We start from the raw sequence: 23680 nt of genomic DNA, 5'->3' as shown, positions 1-23680 counted from the left end.
AGGACAGAGAGGAGTACAGGGAGTATTAATGTGTTCAGGAGGAGATCATCCTGAGCATCACCTCAGGAATCTTCTCAGCCGAGGAGAGCCATGCCAGACAAATAAGGCCTGAGCACTGAAAACCAGGCTTGACATATGCATGGTAAGCACTTCTCCAAGTTCAAATCAGAGAAAGAGTCTATTAATCAAGCACGAAGACTGTAAAGTATACCAAAAGAGCCATTTTTTTCCTCATTCAAATATGAAAAAATAGCAAAAGAACAACTAAAAAACTACCACACTTATACACACACACACAACTAAAGAAAAGATTCTAAACATAGAATAACGTGGAAAGTAGTGACTATTCAGAAAAGAATCATGTTTGGGCAGAGTTTAACAACAGAAAACAAAGCTAAATTGTAGAAAGCATCTTTTTTGTGTTGCTGATAACATTCAAGAAAACACGATCACTATAAAGGAAGAGATGAAAAATCTGATCAAATGAAAATAATTCATTTTGGAAAGGCATCTAAATGTAACAGAGTTAAAGTCAATTAGAAGTGTAAAGTTTAAGACAATTAAAGTCTGCATTATAAGAAATAAAGAGCAAAATTAAAACTGCAGAAAATTGAATAAGGATTTGAAAGTTAAACATAAGCAGTTCCTCAAAAATGAAAGAGACAATGGCAAAGAGATGAAACAGAGAGATGGGGACAGAAAGAGAGAGAGAGAAAGGCAGAAGGGGAGGGAGGGGGAAGAGAGAAAGAGTGAGAGAGAGAGAGAGAGAAAGGGAGAGAGGGAGAGCAAGAAAACAGATGCTTAACCTGGAAAAATTAGTAACCCTGATAAGGTCATAACAAATGGAATACAAGTCTTATTCTTTGAATAAAAAGTAGAAAAGTTTTCCTGAGTCTATAGTTGATAATACAGACTAGAAATATATAGTTTATAGATAATGTATGTTAAGATTATTATATAGGGGCTTCCCTGGTGGTGCAGTGGTTGAGAGAGTCCGCCTGCCGATGCAGGGGACACGGGTTTGTGCCCCGGTCCAGGAAGATCCCACATGCCGCGGAGCGGCTGGGCCCGTGAGCCATGGCCGCTGAGCCTGTGCGTCCGGAGCCTGGGCTCCGCAACGGGAGAGGCCACAACAGTGAGAGGCCCCCGTGCCACAAAATAAATAAATAAAATTAAATTAAATTAAAAATATATATATAAATATTATATAATATTATATATAATATATTATCTATAACAATATTATATATATATATAGTTGATATTTTGTCTACTGAATTCCAGGCAAAATTATTTGTTTCATTTAATCATGTTTAATCTTTAATCTATGTGGAAAACTATGTGCATATATTTTAGGAGTTTGGGATCTGTTTTTCCCCCAAACAAGTAATCAATTTCCCTTTCTACTATTTCTTGAATAGTCCATTCTTTCTCCAATAATTGTAACAAAAACAACATTAGGACCTTTCCAAACCTGGCCCATAGTAGGTAATAAATACTTGTTGAATTAGTGAATAGTAACAATAGCTAAATATATTGAACATCTTTTTTGCTCTGGTATGTGTCATACAATAATTTTACAAAAGTTAATTTATACAAAAACTTATTTAATCTTTCTAACAATACTGTAAAGTAAGACTTTTATTTCCATTTTATAAATGAGGACAAATTATCTTCCAGAGTCTATTGTGCATCTGATGGGTGGAGCAAGGAATTTTAACCAATGAAGTCAGACTCTAGAAACAGCTCTCTTAAAACTATGCAATACAGCTCCCCAGAAATATGAAGTCCCACATGTTTTAATTCATTTAGTTCATACATACATGTGAACATATAATCTATTTCTATGCCTATACCACTGTAGCTTTTTGGTGTTCTGATACCTGCCAGACCAAGGCTCCCTTTATTGTTATTTTTGTTTCAAAATTCTCTTGGCTATTCTTACACATTTTCTTTTCCAGGTAAATTTTAAGATTAGCTTGTTGGATTTTAAATTTTTAAAGATCCTATTGTGATTTTAATAGGTATTTAACATGTATTACATGGGATTAGGATTGAACTAATAGATTAAGGTCAGGAGAAGTAATAACTCTCCAGTATTGAGCATTCCCTTGCTATATCATGGTGCGCCTTGCCCTTCATGTCTTCTCTATGCTTCAGAGGAGTTTTGTAGCTTTTATCATCTTCTAGGTTTGCACAGTTCTTTTTCAGTTTATCCCTAGATACTTTGTGTTTTCTAGCATATGGCTACTTTCTTCTAGTTGATTATTTCAGAAATGTAAGAAAAACTCCAATTTTTGAATAGTGATCACCTTATTGAACCCTCTTTTATAATATTGTTTAGTTGATTCCTGAATAATCCAATTGGATGCTCTTTTTTTCTACAAAAGATACAGTTTAAAATCTTACATACCTCCAAATTATTTTTTTCTTTCTTACTTCATTGCCTAAGATATCAAGTGTTAAAAAATAAAGGTCTTCCTTAGTTTTAATTTCCTTGTTTGTAATATTGTTATTTTAATAATAATGATAATAATATCTACCACAGAGTGATAGTGAGAGGAGTACATTAGACAACACAGGAGAAACTTCTTAGAGCAGTACACACCAGCACAGTTTGCCCTCTCACTGCAATCATCACCTTTACTATCATTTTTTAAATTTAATTAGAAATCTTTCTAATTTTCACCACATTAGTGAGAACTCTCTAACCGATATTCTTTCTCAAGTTAAGGGAATTTTCTTCTGTTCCTATCTCAGGAATAACCTGTTCAGAGTCTTTCAAGTTGATCATGTGCTTTTTCTTCTATAATCTGTTAAGGTGGCCAACTCTATTTTAGATTTCCTAAGCTTAAATTATCCCTGTTGAATTCTACTTCATCATTATGTATACACTGCTGGGTTTAGGTTGGTCAGTTTTACTATTTTAACACTTTTCACTCTATGCATAAGTAAGATAGATCTTTTTTTTTTTCTACAGTCCTTGTCTAATTTTAGTATCATAATAGTTTTGTCTTATAGAATGAGTTGCAAAACCTTCAATCTGTATCCAAGAGCTATAGGGTTGACAGGATAGAAAGGGCTTTGGTAAGTCTTATAGAATCTGGCTGGTACTTATTCAAGGGCAGATTTCTGAATAGCTTTTTAATTTCTTTTATGATTATTGATCTAATCAGGATTTCTGTGTTACTTGGGGTCTCTTGGTAATTTGTATTTTCCTGGAAAATGGATTTTCTTTAAAAATTTATTCTATATCTATCGTGCTACTCTGTTCTTTGTTACAATATTCTTTTTAAAGTCAGTTTTTCTTAATCAAATTTACTAAAAGTTTGGTCTATTGTTCTTTTCGAAAAAGCAGCTTTTAGTCTTATTAATCAAGTCTACTTCCTCGTATCTAGTGGTTTTTGTTCTATTTCATTAATTTCTGCTTTTATCTTCATTAACTTCTTCCTACTACTTACATTTTATTTAATTTTTACCTTTTCTAGCTCCTTGTGTTTAAAACTTGATTCATTCAGTTTTCGTCTTTCTTGTTTCCTAATTCTACTTCATCATTATAATAAATGAATTTAAAGTCGTTATTTTCTTTTCTTAGCAATCATTTTGGCCAAATTACAGGGTTTTTCCTTTTTCTTTCTTTCTTTCTTTTTTTTCTATTTTTAATGCTCTCATCATGCTTCACTTCAAAATAATTTGAATTTTTATTTTCTCTTTAACCCAAGAATTATTTATGGGGTGTTTTACAATTTTAAGTGGATTGATATTTTTTATTTCTCTTTGTTCCTAGTTCTTAATTTTATTGCACTGTGGCCAGACATCATCCTCAGTATGATTCCTGTTTTGGATAATTTATGGAACATTTCCTTGTGGCCTAACATAATGGTTAAGAATGCAGGCTTGTGTTTAGAATGGTGCCTCACACACAGTAAATACCATGAACTCAAGGTCAAATATTATGTAATTTGCACACACATTTGAATGCGTGTACATGATTTATTTATGTATATTTATTTGTATTGATTTTGTTAAATTCTAAATCCTTATATTTGTGAACTTGATCTTCTGAATACTCAGAGATCCACGCTCTTTGAAATTCTACATTTCTCCTTGCATTCTAACATTTTTCTTTGTACATTGAATGCTATATTATTTTCTGCACAGAAATGTATTATTTTATCTGATATCTCTCTGGTATATTTTTATTATTTCATAATATATCTACTTTCTTTTTATTAGCATTCTCCCATTTATTTTCCAACTTTCTATGTCATTTAATTTTTTTTTTTGTTTTCAAGCAAACTTTTAATTGAAATGTAATGTCTTTTCTTTTTGGTGTATCTCTTCCAAATTGTATATATGTGTGTATGTATGTGTATTCTCTTTTACCCAGAGCAAATATGTATTAAACATTAAAATTAATCTATTTACAATTACTTTGATTATTGATGTTAAATTTATTTTTGATATCATATTACTCTTTAAATTTTTCACACCTTCTTCCTATTTCTCTTTTATTGCCTTAATAGCAGTTTTCTATATAATTCAAGAAAGATTATTGAATCCACATTTATTCCTTCAGTAGCTTGGATATTTTATACACTGTCAACATTCATTATGGTTCTCTACCTATCCTTTCTAAAAGAACCCTGCTTCAATTTAAGTATCCATTTTCTTTTGCACAACCATGTGTGTCAGGGCAGGCACTTCCCATAGGGAATAATTTATTAATTGCTCAAGTCAGTTGTGGAAGTCTCACCTCTATTAACTGTGAATGGTTTAATCATGGTCATATGATATAATTTCTATGTAATGAGACTGCGTTTACTTGGGGGTTATTGGGAAATATTTTCTGGATTGATTAAAGAATTAAAAAACACACATAAGGAGACACAGACTCTCTTCTTCCACTGTGTGTTGTCCTAAATAGATGTGATAATCCAGAAAAACTGATGCCATCTTCCAGCTATCTTCCTTAACTGAAGATAAGCCCCTCTCTGAGAAAAGAAGAATGGAAAACAGAAAGAAGCTCAGCCTATAGGTTATGTTTAAGTCACCAAACGAACAAATCAAGGAACTGCTGTACCTTGGAACTTCTCTATAGAGAAGGAGGAGAATTGATTGCCACTAAGGTTTAAGCTATCTTGAGTTATATTTTCTGTTATTGCAGTTGAATCATCCTAACTCTTGCAATGTTTAAAGTCAAATTTTTCTATCAATATCTAGATTGATAATCTAATTAGTCTCTACAGCTTCTTACTGGATTAAACACTACTAAACAAAATTTCACTTCCCATAAACCTTGCCCCGCTAATATCCCAACTTTATCTACTTATATATAAATTTAGTTCCATATTCTTTTAAATTACTATATTATTCTGCACTTTCAATTCATAGTAACTATCTTAAGGCTTCAGGCATCTTCCATTATTTATTTATACTTAGAAATACGTTTTATTCATTTCTTTGCTTACCTCTTTTCTTGAATTCTTCATATTTTTCTTTTGCAGTTTTATTTTTATTGATGTAAGAACATCACTGAGTAATTCTTTTAGATCGCTATTGAGTTCTATTTTGGTCAGACATAAAACTCTAGTTTTATAAAATACCTTCCTTCATAACTTTAAAAACATTCTCTATTGTCTTTTTGCATCCTATGCAAAGAAAATACGTTAATAGCTTTTCTCTGATTCTTTATGAATTGCCTTTTTACCTCTGAAAAATTTTGTATGCCTTTCTTTTTATCCTTAAGTAAATTTGCTTAGGATATTTATTGATGTGGGTTTTCTTAGTTTGTTTTGTTTTCTTTGCTTTTTAGCTCTTGTTATCATTTTAGCTTTTATTTTAATCCTGCTGTGCACTCTAAAAACAAAGATGCCTTTCTTTAAGTCAGAAAGAGTTTTCTTCTAATATTTCCTTGGTCATTCCTTTCTTTCCATTCTCTTGGGTTTTTCCTGTTAAAAAGCTGTTGGAACCACTGGCTCTAATTCTTTCTCATTTTCCATATATTTGTCATTTTGCACTTTGTCCAATCTTATTCTGTACATGTCCTACCTCAATCTGGCAGTTCTCTGTCTTTAGCCATGTATTATACATTTTGATACTCAGCCCCAAAATAGGGTATTCTAGCAAAAATATTTCTAATTTAGAAGAACTCAGTTTCCTTTTCACAGCAGTCTTCTTTTTGTAATAAATGCAACCACATGTTAAATCTCTAGCTAATATTAATACGATTATTTCAAAGTTTGATTTTATTCCCTCTATTAATGCTCATCATGGAGGGTTCACTCTATTTGTTAAGTGTGTTTCTAATATGTTACTTTTCTTCAGTCGTTTAATGTTCATTGTCATCTGTTCACATTTGTAGAAGTGAATTCACATTAGCAGCTGTAACTTTTTTATTTGGTACAAATGGGAATTCCTGTTTGCCTGAAAATAAATGCAAGATCTGATTACTGGTGTCTGCATTGAGAAAGAGTGCAAAAGAGGGGACAGTGTGTCAATAGATAAAATTTACTTTTTGATTCTGTGGAAATATATCCTTGAAAATTTTTTTCAAGAATTTAGCTCATGGTACTTGCAAGTCAATCAGACATTGCCCCATTTCTATGGATCGATTTAAGAGTATGTCTTATCAGAAATCCCACTTCAGAGACATATCTTAACACACTGCAACTTTGGAACACTTGAAGATATTCAACTCACAGATCAGAAAGTAGGAAATTTTATATGCGAGATGTGTACATTAGATTTTATATATGAAACCTGTATGTGAAGAAGTGGATAATACTGCTTCTTGAACACTTAAGTATCAGTGCTAAGGATAAGAACTGAAACAGTTCTGTTCTGACTACGCATTGGTTTCCAATTCCAAACTTACAAGTATTTAAGGCTTTGTATTCTAATACCAAATCTGTCAGTTTATTGCTTTTCAATTCCAAGTTCACCCTTCATTGTCTGTTCTTAGAAAATTGTAATGGGTCCTTTAGCTATCCTTTTCTTTGTCAATTAGCATGAAACTAAACTTTGCTAGTAGAGAGCACTAGAGAAACATTGCGGGAAGAAGTTTTCTTTACTGGTTTTGCTGGTCTTATTCAGCCCAGCTTTTGCAGCTTGGGAGGCTTCTGCAGCACCCAATTCTTGTAATACATGGTGGCCAGAAAACCAGTGGCCAGCCCTTCCCCTGGTATCCTATTTGGGTGGTTTTGTATGTGCCTCGAGAGAGACACTACCCCAGGGAACAGCTTTCCCCATCACCTAAGAGGGTAGATTTCCACAAGTTCCACCAGTGTGACCCCAAAGTTATTTCTCTGTCATTCAGTGATTCATGGCCTTAACCTCTCCAAGAAGGTTTGAATCTCAGCCCCCAAAGGGACAGGGGGAATGTGTGTATGGAAATATTGCTGAGCTAGTGACTGCTCCTTATATCTACTATTCTTATATTCTTTAGAATTCTTGTTAAATCTTACTAACCAAACTCTTGTTACTCTGATCCTCTGTAGTAATTAATAATTCTTTAAATTAAACTTTCCCTTTCAATTTACTGTGTAGTTTCTGTCTTTTGATCAGACCCTGATAGATGCAAAATTTAGTCTATATACTTTCCTCTCTTTCCAGACCTATCAATTTATCTCCTCTCTATCATAAACAGCATCATTCTAATAACTAATAAATTATGCCATTATTATTCCAAACTAAATGCATCTATTTAGATCTTCGTCCCCACACACTGCCTATAATTTTACTCCCCTTTCTTTTACAATCTATGAATATGTCACATCAAATACTGTCACTTATTAACAATAAAAATTTGATAACACTATATAATCCATGAGTAAACTCTAAACCCAAATACTAGTTAAATACTAATTAGAATATTTACAATAGGGGGCTTCCCTGGTGGCACAGTGGTTAAGAACCCACCTGCCAATGCAGGGGACATGGGTTAGAGCCCTCATCCGGGAAGATCCCACGTGCCACAGAGCAACTAAGCCCGTGCACCACAACTACTGAGCCTGCACTCCAGAGCCCATCAGTTACAACTACCGAAGCCCGTGTGCCTAGAGCCCCTGCTCCACAAGAGAAGCCATTTCAATGAGAAGCCCACACACCACAATGGAGAGTAGCCCCCACTCGCCACAACTAGAGGAAGCCTGTGTGTAGCAATGAAGAACCAACACAGCCCAAAATAAATAAAATAAATAAATTTATTTTAAAAACAATATTTATAATAAAAATAAGATACTACCTATTAAATTTTGAGACTGAATCTACATTTAAAATAATTATATTACATTACTTTAAATGTTTTCATTTTTAAGTTCTAAGAGTAAAAAGTAAATAAACTTTTAATATCCAAAATTCAACTTTTTATTTTAATAGAGTCAGGAAGAATACCATGGTGATGATAAAAAAAATTTTAATACTACTGGAAACAGAAAAAGAATTGACATATCTGTAAGTTGTTTCTTTGGGAAAAAGACATAAAATACTTCAAAGTAGGTAAATAAAGAAAAAAAGTAATATAAATATGTAACAAAAGATAATAGGAAAGAAGAAAGAATGGAAAGAAGGAAGGAAGGAAGGAAAGAAGAAAGGAAGGGAGGGAGGACCAAATAATAGAAGTAAATGGAATGAAAAATATGGAGATCATTTTTATAAATAAAATTCAACATTTATCACTAAATAAAACTCTTAGAAAATCAGAAATAGTATATTCCCTTAGCATGATTAAGAACACAAACTTAGGAGGAGCTTCAAGATGGAGGAAGAGTAAGACGCGGAGATCACCTTCCTCCCCACAAATACATCAGAAATATATCTACACGTGGAACTGCTCCTATAGAACAACTACTGAACGCTGGCAGAAGACCTCAGACCTCCCAAAAGGCAAGAACCCCTCCCACATACCTGGGTAGGGCAAAAGAATAAACAGAGACAAAAGGATAGGGATGGGACCTGCACCAGTGGGAGGGAGCTGTGAAGGAGGAAAGGTTTCCACACACTAGGAAGCCCCTTCGCGGGCGGAGACTGCAGGTGGCAGAGGGGGAAAGCTTCAGAGCCATGGAGGAGAGCGCAGCAACAGGGGTGCGGAGGGCAAAGCAGAGAGATTCCGGAACAGAGGATCGGTGCCAACCAGCACTCACCAGCCCTAGAGACTTGTCTGCTCACCCACCAGGGCGGGCGGGGGCTGGGAGCTGAAGCTCGTGCTTCGGTTGGATCGCAGGAAGAGGACTGGGGATGGCGGCATGAACACAGCCTGAAGGGGCTAGTACGCCACAGCTAGCGGGGAGGGAGTCCGGGAAAATGTCTGGACCTGCCGAAGAGGCAAGAGACTTTTTCTTGCCTCTTTGTTTCCTGTTGCGTGAGGAGAGGGGATTAAGAGCACCACTTAAAGGAGCTCCAGAGACAGGCACGAGCTGTGGCTATCAGCACAGACCCCAGAGACGGGCATGGGACCCAAAGGCTGCTGCTACAGCCATCAAGAAGCCTGTGTGCAAGCACTGGTCACTATCCACACCTCCCCTCCTGGGAGCCTGTGCAGCCCGCCATTGCCAGGGTCCTGTGATCCAGGGACAACTGCCCCGGGAGAACGCACGGCGCGCCTCAGGCTGGTGCAACGTCACGGTAGCCTCTGCCGCCGCAGGCTCGCCCTGCATACGTACCCCTGCCTCCCCCTGACCTGAGTGAGCCAGAGCCCCCGAATCAGCTGCTCCTTTAACCCTGTCCTGTCTGAGTGACGAAGAGACGCCCTCAGGTGACCTACACGCAGAGGCGTGTCCAGATCCAAAGCTGAACCCCGGGAGCTAGACGAACAAAGAAGAGAAAGAGAAATCTCTCCCAGCAGCCTCAGGAGCAGCAGATTAAATCTCCACAATCAACTTGATGTACCCTGCATCTGTGGAATACCTGAAGAGACAAAGAATCATCCCAAATTGAGGAGGTGGACTTTGGGAACAACGAAAAAATCCTCAACAAAATACTAGCACACAGAATCCAATAGCACATTAAAAGGATCATACAACATGATCAAGTGGGTTTTATCCCAGGAATGCAAGGATTCTTCAATATATGCAAATCAATGTGATACACCATATTAACAAATTGAAGGAGAAAAACCATATGATCATCTAAATAGATGCAGAAAAAAGCTTTTGACAAAATACAACACCCATTTATGATAAAAAACCCCCAGAAAGTAGGCATAGAGGGAACTTACCTCAACATAATAAAGGCCATATATGACAATCCCACAGCCAACATCGTGCTCAATGGTGAAAAACTGAAAGCATTTACACTAAGATCAGGAACAAGACAAGGTTGCCCAGTCTCACCACTATTATTCAACATAGTTTTGGAAGTTTTAGCCACAGCAATCAGAGAAGAAAAAGAAATAAAAGGAATCCAAACTGGAAAAGAAGAAGTAAAGTTGTCACTGTTTACAGATGACATGATACTATACATAGAGAATCCTAAAGATGCTACCAGAAAACTACTAGAGCCAATTAATGAATTTGGTAAAGTAACAGGATACAAAATTAGTGCACAGAAATCTCTTGCATTCCTATACATCAATGATGAAACATCTGAAAGAGAAATTAAGGAAACACTCCCATTTACCATTGCAAAAAATAAAATAAAATACCTAGGAATAAGCCTACCTAAGGAGACAAAAGACCTGCATGCAGATAAATATAAGACACTGATGAAAGAAATTAAAGATGATACAAAAAGATAGAGAGATATACCATGTTCTTGGATTGGAAGAATCAACATTGTAAAAATGACTCTACTACCCAAAGCAATCTACAGATTCAATGCAATCCCTATCAAACTACCAGTGGCATTTTCCACAGATCTAGAACAAAAAATTTCACAATTTGTATGGAAACACAAAAGACTCTGAATAGCCAAAGCAATCTTGAGAAAGAAAAATGGAGCTGGAGGAATCAGGCTCCCTCACTTCAGACTATACTACAAAGCTACAGTAATCAAGACAGGTACTGGCACAAAAACAGAAATATAGATCAATGGAACAGGATAGAAAGCCCAGAGATAAACCCACGCACATACGGTCACCTTATCTTTGATAAAGGAGGCAAGAATATACAGTGGAGAAAAGACAGCCTCTTCAATAAGTGGTGCTGGGAAAACTGTACAGCTGCATGTAAAAGAATGAAATTAGAACACTCCCTAACACCAGACACAAAAATAAACTCAAAATGGATTAAAGACCTAAATGTAAGGCCAGACACCGTCAAACTCTTAGAGGAACACATAGGCAGAACACTCTATGACATAAATCATAGCAAGATCCTTTCTGACCCACCTCCTAAAGAAATGGAAATAAAAACAAAAATAAACAAATGGGACCTAATGAAACTTCAAACCTTTTGCACAGCAAAGGAAACCAAAGACGAAAAGACAATCCTCAGAATGGGAGAAAATATTTGCAAAGGAAGCAACTGACAAAGGATTCATCTCCAAAACATACAAGCAACTCATGCAGCTCAATATCTTAAAAACAAACAACCCAATCCAAAAATGGGCAGAAGACCTAAATAGACATTTCTCCAAAGAAGGTATATAGATTGCCAACAAATACATGAAAGAATGCTCAACATCAGTAATCATTAGAGAAATGCAAATAAAAACTACAATGAGAGATCATCTCACACTGGTCAGAATGGCCATCTCCAAAAAATCTACAAACAATAAATGCTGGAGAGGGTGTGGAGAAAAGGGAACCCTCTTGCACTGTTGGTGGGAATGTAAATTGATACAGCCACTGTGGAGAACACTATGGAGGTTCCTTAAAAAACTAAAAATAGAACTACCATATGACCCAGCAATCACACTACTGGGCATATACCCTGAGAAAACCATAATTCAAAAAGAGTCATGTACCAAAATGCTCATTGCAGCTCTATTTACAATAGCCAGGACATGGAAGCAACCTAAGTGTCCATCAACAGATAAATGGATAAAGAAGATGTGGCACATATATACGATGGAATATTACTCAGCCATAAAAAGGAACAAAATTGAGTTATTTGTAGTGAGCTGGATGGACCTAGGGACTGTCATACAGAGTGAAGTAAGCAAAAAGAGAAAAACAAATACCGTATGCTAACACATATATATGGAATCAAAAAAAAAAAAAGGAAAAAACAAAATGGTTAGAAGAACCTGGGGCAAGATGGGAATAAAGATGCAGACCTACTAGAGAATGGACTTGAGGATACAGGGAGGGGGAAGGGTAAGCTGGGACAAGGTGAGAGAGTGGCATGGACATATATACACTACCAAACATAAAATAGATAGTTAGTGGGAAGCAGACACTTAGCACAGGGAGATCAGCTTGGTGCTTTGTCACCACCTAGAGTGGTGGGATAGGGAGGGTGGGAGGGAGGGAGATGCAAGAGGGAAGAAATATGGGTACATATGTATATGTATAACTGATTCACTTTGTTATAAAGCAGAAACTGACACACCATTGTAAAGCAATTATACTCTAATAAAGATGTTTAAAAATAATAATAAATAAAAATAAATCTGATGTTAAAGAAAATTAAAAAAGTGAACAGAAGCTTTGAACAAAAAAAGAACACTATCTTAGGTCATTAGTTAACATTATGTTTGAATATAAAATAATATAAAAATTATCTTAGAGTCATAAAACATTATAGGTTTGAAAAGGAAAAGTTTACAAAGGAAAAAAACATAGTATGGTCTCGGTATTTTTATATATATTTATATATTTACACACCACGCATGTATGTATGTATATATTACATCAAATTATTAACAACAAATTAAATCTATAACTAGCTGTTATTTTTCACTTAATAGATTTGGAAAGATGATTAAAGTCCTAATGATTATTAATACCAGGGATGGTGTGATGGGACTGGCACTCTTACACAATGCTCGGAATGTAAACAGAGTCTGTTTTTTGGAACATAATAGAGTAATAAGTATTTGGGATCCTGCAAAGGTGATATATTTTGATCAAAAATCCCACACTAGAAATTTAGCATAAGGAAATTAGAAAGATGTCAATTAATCATATATAAAGATATTTATTGCAACATTGTATAAAACCTTATGCCATAGAAAAATGCTCAACAACAGCAGAATGTTTAATCATACTATAGCCATGCTATAGAAACATATGACAGTGCTCTAAATCATTTATAAAATAATAATTAATGATGTGGAAAAGTACTCGTGATATAATTTTAAGTGATAAAAAGGTACTAAATTACATCCACAATATGACTCACTTTTATAGATGGGATGAGGGAAAGAAGGAAGAAAGATACGGGAGGCACAGAGCAGAAATGAGGGAGGAAGGGAGGGAAAAAGTAAAAACTAGAAAAATACATTGAAGTGTTTTTTTGATTATATAAAACTAAATAATTAAGGACAATTTTTAATCATCTCTTATTTCTACAATCATTAGCTCTCTGTTTGACAAGCAGGGAAAATAATTTACATTATTTTTATGTTAAATCCCTAGTTTCTAAAATAGGGTTATCACATTTTAGGTAGACTCAAAAGTTAAAAGTTTAGTTAGACAATGACTATCATTGGGTTTTCATGAAAGCCAGATTATTTTTGTTTCTAGAACAGTGTCTTTGTTTTTCCAGAAGTCAAAAGACAAATGAAAGAAACCAAGAAGGAAACAAGATGCTTGGAAGACTAACTGGGATTTCCCCCCTTATAAGCTATTAATAACCACTGAAATATTTATTCTGCCTGAGAAACTGAGCTTTCTTCAAGGGTTTTTGAAATGAAAATCTTCTGAAATGGCTGGGTATGTGAAACAAAGCAACCATAAAATCACAAAAGACTAAAGCTAAAATTGTTTCTCTACTTTGGAGGGACACATTACTTTGTCCTTCACCCCAAGTTTTCATTCCTCTATTTGTCCAGTTATCAGCCAAACATTTAGCCTTTTCTACCTACTAAAGGCTAGAATGTACTGTAAGCTAGTTTGCTAGGATACAAAGGCAAATAAGAAATGGACTTTGGTTACAGTCTAGCAAGTTAACCTTGTGATCTACTCAAGGCTAGTTACAAGTTTAGATTAAATATAGAAAGAATAGTTAAATCTTACTAAAAGAAGTGCTAATTATTCTTAGATATTTCCTTAAATAGTCCTTAATATGTATTATATTTTTAAATGTAAAACTTTATCATCATTAAAATTAGGCTGTTTTAACAAAATACTTTATTATTAATGAAAAGATATAATTTGTAGAAGATTTGATATATTCTTTTGAATAACATATCTATAGTTGAAAACCTTAATAATTATGAAACTATTAAAACCCCTCCTCAGTGAAAATAGTTTCTTAATCAAATTGAAGCATAGGAACTAGTAGAAAAGAAACAGCTTCATTCAAACTAGTTCTGCAAACACAAAAACCATAAATAAATGGTGTGGTTGTCCTCCAATACCCCATTCTCTTCTCTCCTCAGTAACAGGATTCTCAGATTAGTTCATGACCACACAGTTTCTTGCAGCTAGTATGACCATGTGACCACATTCTGACCAACAGAATATAAGCAGAACTTATATGGTGGACACAACTGTCTGGAAGTATTCTAAAAAGGTGAGAGCATACCTTCTCCCACCTCTTTTACTCCTTCCTGCTAGAATGTAGCAGAATGTAGATGGGATGGTTGGACAGAGAGCAACCACCTTCAATCACAAGATGGAAGTTGGGTGTGATAAGTGGCAGAACATAAGACAGAGCGAGCCTGAATCCCCAATAATTTTGGAGCCAAGATATCAACTCTAGATGAACTACATTTATATGAAGAAAAGCGTACTTCTATCTTTTTAAATCCACTGTTGTTTTGGGTCTTCTTTCACTAATGACCAAATCTCATCTTAACTATTACAAACGGCAAACATCCTAGCCTAGCTTCTCTAATTCTACTTCCACTCAGATATCATGCCTGCTCCTTGCTCACTGCTAAGAACACCTCTCAGCATGATCACATCCATAGCCCAAGTTAACTACAGCCTTTTCAGTACTGTTCAGCTCTTAAATTTTTACAGGACTTGGAACAGAAAACCTGCCAGGCATTTTCAATGGGATCGTGGGTAAATCATGTAATGCTACTGTCCTCAGTGTCTTTATTTATCAAATGAGTACAGTAATTCATACTGTGATAACAATAAAATCCATTTATAATTCATGTAATGATGTTGTGAGGCAAGTATTACAATTGGCAGAATTTCAGAGAACTTAAGCTAAATTCTCAAGATTACATCTTAGTAGCAGAACAGGTATTCAAACTCAGGTAAGTCTATTCTAAATACTATAATCCATCAAATACACGTCATTATCCTTTACCTTTTACCTTGGGAATAGTCACTGAGGCAACCTGTCCAAAACAGTTAGGTTACCTGTCACACAGCAGATGCACATTAAGTGTGAATTATCTCCCCTCTGCTCTGTCTTACATGTTGGTAAAATGAGAGCATTTTGCTTTCATTCTCCTCCATATATAATCTCACATGAGGACAACTCTGTGAAAGAATCAATCTGGATGAATTCCACTTTTAAATAAAAATATCATGGAATACAATTTTACACTTGAAAAATCCCAGGCCCAGTAATTTTTCAATAGATTGAATGCATTAAGCTTTTGTACATACGTAGACCTATACTGGAAGATATACAAAGTTAATCAGAGAGTAACAATTCCTGTCCTCTAAGAATTTATAACCTAAAATATGCCACATAGATGTGGGCTCCAATACACAAATTCAAACAAACATCAACACATGAATAAAAAAGAACAGTACGACCTTTCAGTCCTGTGTTGAACAGAATTGTTTTTAATATACACATACAAATTAGAATAATACTTAAATGCAAATCAGAACCCTTGTGAGTGGGAAGGATGAAGAATTTGTCTAAAAGAAGGCATCCTCCCAATTAACTTCACATACCAGGGTTTCTCTAACAGATATACAATGCTAAGAAAATAAGCTCTGAGATGCAGGGGTATAAAGGCATATTTGCACAAACTAATTATTAAGCAAAACGGTCCTATAAAAGTGAAGGTCTTTTTTTAAGACAGGAAAAAAGAAAAAGTTCCAAATGATTTTTTCAGCATAAAAAAGTGTAATATAGAAACACAAAGACAAGGATTTTCTTTCAGGTTTTGACATTTAGAAGCCCTCTACCCATAGATACTTACAAATTGGGAAATTCATTTAGGATAGAAAATCAACACAGAATAAGGAAACCAACAAGCCAAAAATGTAAGTAGCCTTTACTGTATGATGGTAATGATGCAGCTAGTCAGTGTTTCTTCATGGTATTTTTGCTTTTTTGAATGAAATACTTTCTTGCATAACTTCTGGAAGGCCTAAGATATACTTCCCTTAAGCAGTGGACCTCTATGCTGGTTAAATCAAATATGCTTCACCCCTCTCCCACTTCTCATTCTCTCAAATTCCCTTTCCCAAAGCCTGAATTTCATTTCGGAAAAACTTCTCACAATACATTTAAGTTAGGACAGCTCTGCTCCTCTTCAAACCTTAAAAAAAGAGCAGTTTCAATTGCACCCCTGGCCAAATCTACCACCTGTGTATTGAAATGATTAAAACAATTCAACATTAAAAAATAAACAAAGCAAAACTCTACTTCCATTCCCACTTATGAACTGTGTCTGGCAGGTTAACCTGAAAATTAGAGTGGGAAAGATTCTGCAGTGATTCTATTGCTGAATACAAAGACAACCCCAAGCTGAGGGTTTTCATCTTCACCTGATTTATCCCTTCCTTTCCTCCATCTATTTCATTCCCAAGGCAGAGACTCAATCTTTTCTCCTACTGAAGTCATTGAAAGAGTGAAATCTATCTTATCCAAGCAAAACAATTTCATTCATCATATTGCAGTCTCATCGATTAGGAGTTAACAGGTAAAATAAAACACCAAGAACCTCTCTTTTGACCGATGAGATGTTTCCTAAATATTCCTAGTGCCCTGGGACAGCTCAATCCAACCTCTTTAGTATTTCTTTATTTGTTTATCAATCTATTTAACAAATATTTATTGAATGCCCATTGAGTGACCATGGCTTGTACAAGATATTTGCTTTTATTTGATATTCAGCTGATGTAGACATATATTGATTGAGCCTTTAAACCTCTTACCTCCCAATTAAAATATAATCTCCTTGATTGGGATGAGGGGTCTTACTTTTCTCCTCATTGCCTAGTAGACAGCCCAAATAGTATTTTCTCAATAATTAGTTTGTATATAGAAGTATCAGGTTTAAGCTACATGTTATTTTTGCTTTGAAGTCCTATAACTCGAGCCATTGTATCCCTTTCTCAATTAAAATTTTTGAAGTTTCTTTATGGTCTGTGGACTGTAGTGGGTACAGTTCACCTCTCTACAAGTTAGGAGAAAATTGAATTTCCATCTTTGGGGATTCACCTGCATTTCAGACACTGCCCGATGTGCTGGTTACACATGGCTGCTTTGTGAATACAATGAGCTCAACTTATTTTATTGACTACCTTGAAACAATGACTAATTTTATTCCAGACTCCACACAGTGCCACAAAACTGTAGCTACCATAATGGTACTATAAAAGAACTTTAATACTTCAGTGCAAGACTTGTCAACTAGAAATATGCCTTCAGTGGTGTGGATTGGCTAGAGATTGTTGTTGGAAAGGTCTTTTCAATCCTTTAATCGTTCATTTTACATAGGTATATAATTACTCTTTATGCCCCCAAAATATGTGACCATAAAATCAAGAAATCTATAATATTTAACTAAAATGCACATGTTATAGGATGTGAAGTGTGATGCTGTTATCTCAGTTGTTACTAAGTGCCCATTACTGAGAACAAAATGTTAGGTTGTTAAGTGTTCATATCTTCTACGTACCACCAGAATAAACATGCAGGACATTAAAATGATAGACAAAAACTGGTTCTGCCACCCTTAGCCTATCACCTACCTCAAGACTATATAAAACAGACATGATAAAGATAGATGAAAATGTTTCAATTAATAGGAATCTCTAAGGAACAAGTTGCTGGGGTATTTGGTGTTTCCCTCACTCCTAAAGAGGAGAAGAACTGCTTGCCGTAAACTTCAGACCCATTTGGGGGAAAGGAAGAGCTTTAGGAATCTCCTAAAGAGTTTGAGATGAGTCTTCCATGACTTAAATAGTGGTAATTGAGTCCAACTTAGAACTGAGGCTGTCTCAGATGGTATAATAATAAGAAAAGCAGCTACAGTGTGAGAAAAATGTCAGCTCTACCAGTGCTGGACAGAAGGAAATCTCTTGAGAGGGGCTGGGCTTGAGTCAGATTAAGTCATTAAATCTGAATGCCAGAGCTAAAAGTCACCCACTGCCCCCCCGACTCCCAAATAGAGTCTGTGAAGTTTGTGCCACCAAAAAATGAGCTAAAGAAGAATTTATAAGAGGCCAGTTGAAGATGTATCATTTGCTTCAAGGAAGAGTGCAAGAAGTCCCCTGTGATGGTGGGTATTCTAAAAGGCCACAAAATTGCCCCAAAAGAGAAAGAGCAAATTTGGCCATCTTTCAAACCCAGAGATCACTAATACCAGATTACCACCTAACCAATCAAGTAATATGTTCTAATTTCTCCCTCCCCATACCCGATCCCAAAGGGCCAGAGGGAGCATAGTAAATGTAATGTAATTTCACCTTGGTTCTCTTGGTATACTTACTTTTGAACTGATTCACCATGTAGTGAAGAAGTCTAAACAGGATGAGGAGAGTCCTATGTGGAGAGAAACCAAGCCCTGGCTGAGTTCCCAGACAAAAGCCAGCACCTGCTTGCCAGCCATGTGAAAGAGCAATCTTGAAAATGGATGTTCCAGCTCCCAACTGACTCATCTCAGCTAACATATGTGGGGAAGAAATTAGCTATCCTCATCTAGCCTTGTCCAAATTGCAGATTGATGAGAAAAATATACTACCATTGTGGTTCAAACTCACTAAGTTTTGGAGTAGTTTGTTACTAGCAATTGTAACCAGAACAGATTACCAAACCCAATGTGTATTCAGAGAAGGTAGACGTTGGAAGAGATACTGAAACTCTGATAATAGAAGAACTGTATTTTATCACACCGGAAACTGTCATTTGAGAAGAAGCACTAATGAGACTCTGGAACCTGCTTGAGAGGTCTGGAGATGAGAAGGGAACCCATCCTACCCTATCCCACTAATTTGAAAGTCAGTGGTGATAAACAATAAAGCCAAGTCTTTAAAATTGTTTTCTGCTTGTACCACACAAGTCATTTCTTAAGTAAATCAGTCACTAATGAAACAAAATGATGCTGATCATACTATAATGTTTGGAGGGGGCTGAAGAGCAAGTTGGGATGACAATGTAGCTGCAAGAGTGGCACTGTATATAAATGCTAGCTGAATATGATGTGTAAATTAGAGTGGCCTTTTGTTGCTTTTGCACAGCAAAGGAAACCATAAACAAAACAAAAAGACAACCTACAGAATGGGAGAAAATATTTGTAAATGATGCTACTGACAAGGGATTAATTTCCAAAATATACAAAGAGCTCATATAAAACATATGAGCTTAATATAAAAAAAGAGATTAATATAAAAAATATGAGTTTAATATAAAAAAAACAATCAAAAAATGGGCAGAAGACCTAAACAGGCATTTCTCAAAAGAAGATACAGGTTGCCAACAGGCACATGGAAAGATGCTCAATATCACTAGTTATTAGAGAAATGCAAATTAGAACTACAATGAGGTATCACCTCACACCAGTCAGACTAGCCATCATTATAAAGTCAACAAATAACAAATGCTGGAGAGGGTGTTGAGAAAAAGGAACTCTCCTACACTATTGGTGGGAATGTAAATTGGTACAGCCACTATGGAAAACAGTACAGATGTTCCTTAAAAAACTAAAACTAGAACTAGCATATGATCCGGCAATCCCACTCCTGGGCATATATCTGGAGAAAATCTAATTTGAAAATATACATGCACCCCAATATTCATAGTAGCACTATTTACAATAACTAAGACATGGAAACAACCTAAATGCCCATCGACAGACGAATGGATAAAGAAGATGTGGCATATTCATACAATGGAATATTACTCAGCCATAAAAAAGGATGAAATAATGCCATTTGCAGCAACATGGAAGGACTCAGAGATTATCATATTAAGTGAAGTAAGTCAGACAGAGAAAGACAAATATTATATGATATCACTTATATATGGAATCTAAAAAGATGATACAAATGAACTTATTTACAAAACAGAACTAGACTCATGGACATAGAAAATAAACTTATGGTTACCAAAGAGGTTGAGGGGTGGATAAATTAGATGTCTGGGATTAACATATATATACTATTAAATATAGAATAGATAAACAACAAGGACATACTGTATAGCACAGGGAACCACATTCAACATCTTCTAATAACCTATAGTAGAAAATAATCTGAAAAATAATAGATATATAGATGTATAACAGAATCACTTGCTGTACACCTGAAACTAACACATTGTAAATTAACTATACTTCAATTTTTTAAATGGTTTTAATAAATAAATAAATAAATTTTAATGAAAAGAATGGCCTTTTGTGGAAAAAAAAAACAGAAGCCACTAGGTTCAGCTTAAAACAAATTTGAAACCTGTCAGCAGTAATATTCAAAGTGAGCATAAGATCAAACGTCTTGAAGTTATGTATTCTTCCCTATCTCCAGCATTAGCACAATGACCAGTAAGTGCCCAATAAATACTGGTGACTGAATAAATAAATGAGTGACTCTTTGTCAGAGAATTAACCTGTGCCCATGGTTGGAAATTGCAATGCTGAAATTAGAGAACTATTTCCATTCTTGAATACATCCTTGGTTCAAGATGCAACGGGTTACTTCCACCAGATACGCTTGTCCCAGTACCACCACTGGCTAGGTTTGTAGAATATCCTTGCAGCAGTCAGAAGAGGCAGCATTTTACTATCTACTCACCAGGAGGAAAGAATTAGACTGAGGCAACTAGTAAGTTTTTTAATAATATAACTATGGTACAAATTATTTCAAAATAGAAGAGTTGTATTTATTAGAAATGTTATTATTGAGTGTTTCTTACTATTTAAATGCCTCAAAAACACATGTGCTTGACTATTTAACAAGCTTATTTAAGAATGACTTACAAATAAATGCATTATCCAGTCATTCCTGCCATTTTAAGAGTTCAGTGTATCATAATTTATGGTAATACAAGTAGAATCATGAAAGGCATGAGTCAAAATGACATAAAGATTATCTAATATAACCCAGTAATTTTATGGTTAAGGAAACTGAAATTCTAAAAATGTTGTTATTTATCCAAGATCACATACCTTAAAAGTGCTGAAAAGACAAAACCAAAGATCTCTTCATTTCTACTCCAGGACTCTTTTCTTTATATCATTCTGTATCTGATATTCATAAAATATAAAACTTCAATAGATATAAAATTGTCTAGACATGTAAATGATGTTAAATATATAAACAGATTTACCTATATTACAAAGTTATAGTAACCAATACAGTATGGTATTGGCATAAAAACAGACACTAGGACAATGAAACATAACAGAGAGCCCAGAAATAAACCCATGTATATATGATCAATTAATTTTTGCCAAAGAAATGCCAAGAATATACAACGAGGAAAGAATAGTCTCTTCAACAAATGATGTAGGAAAACCTGGATAGCCAAAAGCAAAAAAAAAAAAAAAAAAAAAGAAGAAAAGAAAATGGACCTCTATTTTACACCATACACAAAAATCAATTAAAAAACATTAAAAATGGATTAAAGACTTGAATGTAAGCCATAAAATTCCTAGAAGAAAACACAAAGGGTAAGCTCCTTCGCACTGGTCTTGGTAATGATTTTTTGGATCTGACACTAAAAGCAAAGGCAACAAAAGCAAAAGGAAACAAGTGGAACTGCATCCAACTAAAAAACTTCTGCATAACAAAGGAAACAATCAACAAAATGAAAAGGCAACCTAACAAACCAAAGAAAATATCTGCAAACCATATACCAATAAGAAGTTAATATCCAAAATATACAAGAAACTCATAGAACTCAATAGCAAAAAATCCATATAATCCAACTTAAAAATGGACAAAGGGCCTAGACATTTTTCCAAAGAAGACATACAGATGGCCAACAAGTACATGAAAAGGGGCTCAACATCACTAATCATAAGGGGAATCAAAACCACAATGAGATATCACTTTATACCTGTTAGGATGTCTATTGTCAAAAAGATAAGAGATAACAAATGCTGGTGAGGATATGAAGAAAGGGAACCCTTGTGCACTGTTGGTGGGAATGTAAACTGGTACAGTCACTACAGAAAACAGTATGAAGGCTCCTCAAAAAATTGAAAATAGAACTACCACATGATCCAGCAATTTCACTTCTGGGTATATATATCCAAAGAAACTTCAATCATTATCTCAAGAGATATCTGTACTCCCATGTTCATAGCAGCATTATTCACAGTAGCCAAGGTATGGAAATGACCTAAGTACTCATGTCATCTATAGATGAATGGATAAAGAAAATCTGAAAATATGAATATACACACACACACACATCCCAAATGGAATTTTATTTAGCCTTAAAAAAGAAGGAAATCATGTCATTTGCGACAACATGGATGAACCTGGAAGGCATTATCCTCAGTGAAATAAGCCAGAGAAAGACAAATATAGAATGGTTTCACTTACATGTGGAATCTAAAAAAAACAAAACAATCAAACTCATAGAAACAAAGGGTAGAAAAGTGGTTGTTAGGGGCTGGGGCATGGGGGAAATAGGGAGAGGTTGGTAAAGGGTACGAACTTTAAGTTATAGTATGAATAAAATCTGAGGCTCTAATGTATAACATGGGGACTATAGTCGATAACACTGTATTGTATAATTGAAAATTTGCTAAAAGAGTAGAACTTAAATGTTCTCACCAAAAAAGTAAAATAAAAAGGCAAATATATGAGTTGTTAGATGTGTTAATTAACTCAATGGTGGGGAAGGGAAATCCCTTCACCATGTATACATATATCAAATCATCACGTTGTACACTTTAAATATGTTACAATTTTATCAATTATGTATTCATGAAGCTGGAAAAAATATATAAATATGTTTAAATGGGATATTAGTGTTGAAAAAAAGTATTATTTTGAAACTTCTCTATAGTTAATATATGTTTTCAGTGAAGAACTATTTTCAACCATCTATGAATATTAGTTTAGAATTACAATAATCACAGTTTTTCATGTATAAATAGCACATTTCATAACTTTTCATTCATTCCATAAACAATTGGATATTTACAATGTGCTAAATATTGTACTGGGGGAAGGCACACAGTCCTGAATAAGATGAAAATTCTAGAATTTGGAGTATTGTAGAAAACAGAGATATTATAAAATATTATCCTAAGTATGATGTGTAATAAAGGAGAACTTGCTTTGTATAAATTTCTTAATATACTCAAACCTCAGTTTCTCATCTATAAAATGAGGATAGTCATAATCATTTTCTCATAATTTCTGTGTGGATTAAGTGAAGTAAATGCTCTAGAATACTATGATTCCTCAATAAATGTTAGC

Source organism: Lagenorhynchus albirostris, chromosome 6 (genome assembly GCF_949774975.1).
Source record: "Lagenorhynchus albirostris chromosome 6, mLagAlb1.1, whole genome shotgun sequence".
Classification (NCBI taxonomy): Eukaryota; Metazoa; Chordata; class Mammalia; order Artiodactyla; family Delphinidae; genus Lagenorhynchus; species Lagenorhynchus albirostris.
Note: the sequence above shows the minus strand (reverse complement) of the source record.